The 6,685-nt window shown below is 38.6% G+C and overlaps 1 long non-coding RNA gene across 1 annotated transcript; it reads right to left on the bottom strand.

The window, feature by feature from the left end:
- Nucleotides 1-358: 358 nt before the first annotated feature.
- Nucleotides 359-5,167, bottom strand: LOC125697809 (uncharacterized). Its single transcript, XR_007378943.1, has 3 exons — nt 5,019-5,167; nt 3,224-3,324; nt 359-1,827 (listed from the first exon to the last, which is right to left on the bottom strand). It is a non-coding gene; the product is annotated as an uncharacterized LOC125697809 (long non-coding RNA).
- Nucleotides 5,168-6,685: the final 1,518 nt, after the last annotated feature.

The raw sequence follows: 6,685 nt of genomic DNA on the forward strand, positions 1-6,685 counted from the left end.
ATGCCTGTGTGTGTTTGTGTATGTATTTGAGACTGCGATGTTTAGGAAGGAGGAACTCAGGAAGAATGAATGAGACCCAGATATGAGGAGAGAGGAAAAAAAAAAAAGATAGTACAAAGACTGAAGCAGTGAAATGACATTTTAGTGGCTCAGCCGTGCTGATCCTCAAGTAACACAGATACTTATTCTGACATCTGCATTTCAGAACATTACTGAGTAAAATATCAGTCAAGAGTGTTAATAAAGAAAAGTTATCTGCTATTGGCAATGAATGTGTAAGGCAAAATTGTACCCCTCTTCCCTACTAAGTTTTTCTACCATGCAGATAAGATGTATAAACAGATAGCAATTGGTTAAAGTACAAAACAGAAGTAAGAACAGTACCCTTAAGGAAGCAGAGAACGAAAGAAGATATTCAGAACCAGTTTACAGCTGTTTCTGTTCTACTGGAATGTCTTTTATCAGCAGTACTGTTTGAAGAAGAGATGTAATCATTACTGGCAATGATAATGCTGACGATAAGGCTGATTCCAGAATGATAGTGGAAGATAAAAGGAGTGTGACAGTCATTGGAACAATTGGATTGAGAAATGAAAAATAGCAACCAACGATTTAAATAAATCCAGATTACAGGAAGAGAGACTGGGGATTTCTACTGCTCTGAATACAGAAGGAAAAGTATGAAGTCTAAGAAGTTAATTAGTATTTTAAAAAAATGTAGTAAAATACATAAAAATGGGATGAAAATTAGTAGATAAAAACCCTAGCTTTGTGGATTGATCTTACAATAAGTTGAATAGGCTCTCTATTAAACAGAGAAAGTATGCATCTATGTTGTGTGCTTATAAGAAAGTAAACTGTTTTGGGTTAATATGTTTAAAATAGTATGCAAGCTTAAGTAGCATGGCTAAGCTTTAACAAAAATTTAAATAGATGACATCCACAAATGTTCCAGTGCCTTTGCTATGGTTATGCATTTGTATAGAAGAGCAGTGAGATTTCAAGGCTGGAAAAATCACCTGTGGGTCTCATATCTGTTGGATGAATCCCATTCATTTCCAATGATACTGAAGGAACAAGGGCTAAGGTGGAATAACTAGATAGCTCAGAAGGCATTACAACCTCAGTTCCAAGAAGATTCATTTGCATAATCAGTGGGGCATCCATTTGTGATAAATAAAACTTTATCCTCATTTTAAATACTACTATTGAGATTACTAAAGTGGAAATTATTATAGTTAGGGTCATTATTGTCAGCATCAGTGTCTCTGTTAACCAGATGCAGACCACGACCACCACACAAGATAACCTCTCCTGATTGATAGAACAAGTGGCCAACCTGAAGCCTTAGGGCTTCACTTAAGAACGTCTTGTGATTACAGCTTCAGCTCCAATACACTGATGTAGTTCTACTGAGTACAGTGTTTAACTCAGAATCTGGACCAGCAAATGTAGTTTGATGCAGTGTCTTCCCAAGGACAAAGGGGTGAGTTCCTTCCTTCAAGTTGAACCATTGATTTTTGGAAATCAGGAGTCATTGCTGACCCTGTCAGTGCAATTATTCATAATTAAAATTGAGATCTAACTATAAAGGAATTAAAGCAATTATAAAAGCAGTAATAAATATGTTTCCTCTGCTGATTATAGTGTAGGTCTGAAATACTGTTTGAGATCCCTGCGAGTCTATGCTCATGAATTGTAGAAAAGCAAAGCAACTGATTGCATGGGTGAGCTGAATAGCAAATAGCAATATTTAGCTTGTTGAAGACCTTATAGCAGCAGAGCTGAGACACCAGTGGTTTTTCCCTTGCTCTTGTTAGACAGCACCTGAAAGAATAGGGATGAGAAAGGAGAATTGCCATTAGAATATATATATTTTTTATTATAATTATTTTTTGCCTTCTGTTTTAGTACCTTATTTCATCTTCTGTCCCTCCTTTCCTTCCCTGCTGAAACAGATATTGATTTGTGGGTAGGAACAGCAAGCACATTGTCTGTGCACATTCTGATCTCATCAGAGAAGGAGGTGAGCAGGGACAAGTGATCCTTAATGACATTGTTCTGAGCCCAGAACTTATTCTGATGTATGTATATATATATATATATATATATATATATATAAAAAAGGCAACACATAAGCATAATGCTGAAAACCAAACATAGTTATCATTGGAAATTGGAGTTATTGCCCTGCTGAAGGGTGAAAATCTTAGAGCTCTTTAAGTACTGTTAGGGAAAGGCAGTGGCAGATAACCAGTTAGTAAATACCCAGGAAAATGGTGATGGTCACAATCCAGTTAAAGAATAGAAGATTTCCTTACCTGTCCTAAGGATCAGGGCTTGCCAAATACTCCACCAGAAAGGATCTCCAGATAGAAACCCTTCCCTTGTGGCTGCCAGCCCTTAAATCAGACTTGGAAAGGGGCAGAACCTGGTTCTACCTCTCCCACTCACACAGGTGAATTCCTTTCACCTGTGCTCCCAGGGCTGGCTGTGTCCCTTCACCAGGTGCTCAATCATTGGTTCAGTTCATGATTTAGCAACTCCCATACCGTATTACATGACCTGGCCAATACTAGTAAGAGCAATTTTATTTTTTTCAAACAGAAATGTAATAAAGTTATGTGTAAATCTGGCAGACTACATGTATGATTCTGCAGTTCCCTCCTGCCTACAGAGCACTCCAAGGTATTATTTCTAAAAGGTCGGTGGCCTGACCCCACTCTTGGTGGAAATTACATTATTAATTTAAGGCTTGTTGTCTGGCTGTTGTATTGTTTTACACAGAGCTGCTCTCCCTGGGTTTTATTCCATTAAAGTAAATGGCAAACAGAGTGTTGCCAGAGTGAGCTGCAGAGTGCCCATGTACTGCATGCTGCTGAGGGAATTGCTCATCTGTCATCAGTCAGAGAATGATCCAGATCAGACCTTGACACTTCAGAATTATGACAGCATATGCTGGATAAATGGAAAATTCTTGCTTACAGCAGAGACATATTTCATCTACTTAAATGTCATACCAGTGTCTTTAGTGTTCACTGATTCACAGAAGGTCAGGTTCTCAGCTATTTCTTGTATGACCTCACAAAGTGCAAGATTGAAGTAAGTCTCACTGCTCAAATGCTCAACATGATTCAAACATCCATATACAAGTAACAGTGGTTTCAAAGCCTTCATGATGAAGTACATCATCTGCTAACCGTTCACTTCATTATGAACCCACCTGTATTCCTTAGAAATCTCAGTTTTGTACGTTCATTGGTTTTCTTATCTTCATCACTAATGGCAAAAAGAGGAAGCTTTCTTGAATACCGGGCCACTGAGCTTGCAAAAAATTGAACATCAGATTAGACTGTCAAACCTGAACATATAGTGTAACAGCACCAAGGAGAATATATTTGCTACAACCAGCATTTTAGAGACACATTCACAAGAGCATGCAGACCAACACTGTGCAGCAGCACTCAATTTGTTGAAAAAGAAAGATGTGGTTTAACAAGTGCAGTTCTATCTTTAGGCAAGCTGACCGTTACATCTGGGAGATGCCCAAATGCTTTGCTTATTAGTCCCTGGCTGCCATCAGGGCTACTACACTTCCTTGGCTTTAATATCCCAAGAAAGCGTATACCTATCTTCCTACAGATTTCTTTGCTATGAACTTGTAGGCCGTCGCCCTTTCTTCAGTCAAACTCAGTCTTGGGTATGGGTATCACTCTTTGTTTATGTGAACCGTTTCAAACATTTAGCATTCAACCAAAAAAATAGGAACCAACCAGAAGAGTGTCATTGCTTCCTAGATTGAGAGCTCCAGTGCTCAAAAAGAATAACCACAGTATTGGTGATTTGAAAGCCAAATGCTGTTATAGCAGGCAATAAGATCTGTACTCCAATAACCTTGAGAAATTAGTGAAGAAGGAAAGATAAAGCAACTGTTAAGGAAAAAATTCATTAGGTAACGCTTTTGTTTCAGATGCATCAATGGATGCAATTAAATTTTTGGCAAGAGCAATATTAAACTTCTTTTTCCAGAAGGTTATTATAGCTTGAATTGAGAGGCTGGACCACAGAACAACTATTGCCATCAAAACATACAGGAGTAAAGCTTGCTGTGAGCAAAGCACAAGATGAAGTTCTGATGTTACAGTGGGATTTTTCAGGTTGTCTTCCTGCCACCGTTGGATGTGCCCAGCCTGCCCTTGGGTGAAGATAGGAAAACCTATGTCCTCACTAGGATGGATGTCTGACCTGAAGAGATGAACTGCAGATGTGGTACATCATTATTCCTCTGCCATGTGCAATACTTCCTTCAATTGTCTTACCTTTTAAAAATATGTCAGAGAAAGGGGAGGAGGAACAATATTTCAGCATGCAATTCAGCCCCATTATTTTTATACAATGTAAGACTTTCATTTCTTAGCTGATTTCAGTGACAGAAACAACAGATACAATATAAATTATGCAGATTTCCCTCTGGAGGCTATTGTGTTGTTTTTGTTTTTCTTTTCTATACCAAAATTGTGTATTTTCAAGAGAGCTCAGCAAAATGATACACACTTAGAAGAGAGGATGCACTGGCTCACAACCTCTTTGAATGCCTTCCCTAAGTCTTGTTGTCTACTGAATGAGATTGATCTCTACAGTGATGGTCTGGTGCCACTGGTCCCTGTGCGTCTGGATGCAAAGTTGTGAATTATGGAGCACAGCCACACTTCTTGTTTTATGTTAAACATTTCAAAAGGGTGCTTGACTGTTCAGTGTGGGATACTGTATAAGTAGCTCTGAGTCTGAGCTCTGAGTCTGGTAAACATGTATCACTTATCCTTTAGATACGGGTTAAAGAGTAACATCTTGTTTTCCTTTCAGTGCAATAAAGTACCAAAGGGTTCTTCTGGGATTTTCCCTGGCTGCCAGACTAATTAACAGTGTGGAACTCTTCGTACCACAACTTTAGACTTTACTGAATTATATTTATCAAGGAAGATCAGCAAAAGGATTTTATTTTGAAGCTTTTTACTTACTGAATTGAGTGAGGTGCAAATTAGATACATCCTGGTTTGGGTTGTCTGCTTCCATCTACATTTGGAGGTGTGTATTCTCTCACCTCTCTGCTGCTCCTCCTGGTAATCCACTGTTCACTTTCATTAATCCTGCTAAATTCTATTCCATGATGCCTAGAACCAAATAGATTCATGACTGTAACTTCAGAAGTACATCTGTTTGCATGAAAGCAGAAAGTGAAGGGAAGACATAACCAAAGCAGGAAAAGGATTGACAACTGACCTGCAAAGAGGGTTACATTAGTGAAATTGAGAGAAACCAGCAAGGAAAATGACAGTTGTTGAGTTTCAGGCCTTACAGAAGTGAGTCCCAGAGCAGTTTCAAATGTGCTGTGAGCCTGAGAAGGCTGGTTTGGATGCTTGAAGCTGGTGGTGTGATGTGCAGTTCCATTAGGAGTTCATTTTTGAGTGCGTTCACGTGCTCATGGTGTGCTGTGAGCATGGCTGGTGGCTGTCTGTGTTCTACTTGTGTTTGGCTGTGCGTGTGTCCGTAAGGGTGCGAATCTCCCTGCCAACAGAAGACAAAATGCTGGCAAATATTTTAAGACCATCTCACAGTGTAAGGACCATCCAAACTCTCAGGCACTACTGGAAGCATAATTCCATTGATATACAACTTGTTTGCATAACAGTATCTGTAAAACATCACATACACTGCTGTTAAAAGCTTAGCATTTATTATACCCCAGTTTGTGGGCAGTGCTGCAGTAACTCCGTGTTGTTTTGTTTTGTTTTTAATTGCAGTAGACAGTAGAAATAAACAGCTACAATGAACCATCTACTTCTGGAGTAGATTGTGTGATACCTTTGCCCTTACTGAATTGGCTGTGATGAATGCTGTTATAATATAAACATAGCAGCAAAGGCATGGAGGAGATTCAGGTGTGAAATACATTTGCAGCAACTCAGTTTGCTCCCAAAAGTTTCCTTGAGAGAAGAGCTCACTGTAGTTTATTTCCTACCTCAGTGGTTTGCAATCTAGTAAGGGATTCATCCTGCCAAACCACAAGGCATAAACATTTTCTTTCTCGTTAAATCTCTCCAGAGAGCACCACACCATCCACACCATCTTAGTACTGCCTGATATATACGCACATTAATTCTTGAAAAGGTCACTTCTGCTCAACTGTTAATTAGATGTTGACGTTGTTAAAAAATAAACAGGCTAAAAAATTCACCTAGAATTTCACCTGTTTCTTAATATCAATGTAAGTAACTGTATTTTCTTTATGGGTTATCTACATAGGCATTATATGCATTCCAAAGCTTAAAGAGGTGGAATATTCTTATTATTGTCTTCAGCTTACTTCCTTCTTCTCACCTTCCTGCTCACAAAGAAAGAAGGCTCATAAATTTAGGAAGAACCTAAGTGCTATTGTTAATTGTGAATGTAACTTCTTGTAATTGTCAACTTAAACCCTACTGAATAAACTACAAATGTTAATAATCTGGAAAAGGGACATTAAAACAACTAAATATTATTAGCTAGATAGCCAAAGAGCAGAAGGCTCCTGCATGGAAATATATGCAGTAAAAGGATTGCAAGAAATCCCAGTAAATGAAGGAAGCTTAGTCGTTCTTTCAACTTTACTCCTCAATCCTTCCCTAATTCTCTGTATAACAGTCTG

This window comes from Lagopus muta, chromosome 9 (genome assembly GCF_023343835.1).
Source record: "Lagopus muta isolate bLagMut1 chromosome 9, bLagMut1 primary, whole genome shotgun sequence".
Taxonomy (NCBI): domain Eukaryota; kingdom Metazoa; phylum Chordata; class Aves; order Galliformes; family Phasianidae; genus Lagopus; species Lagopus muta.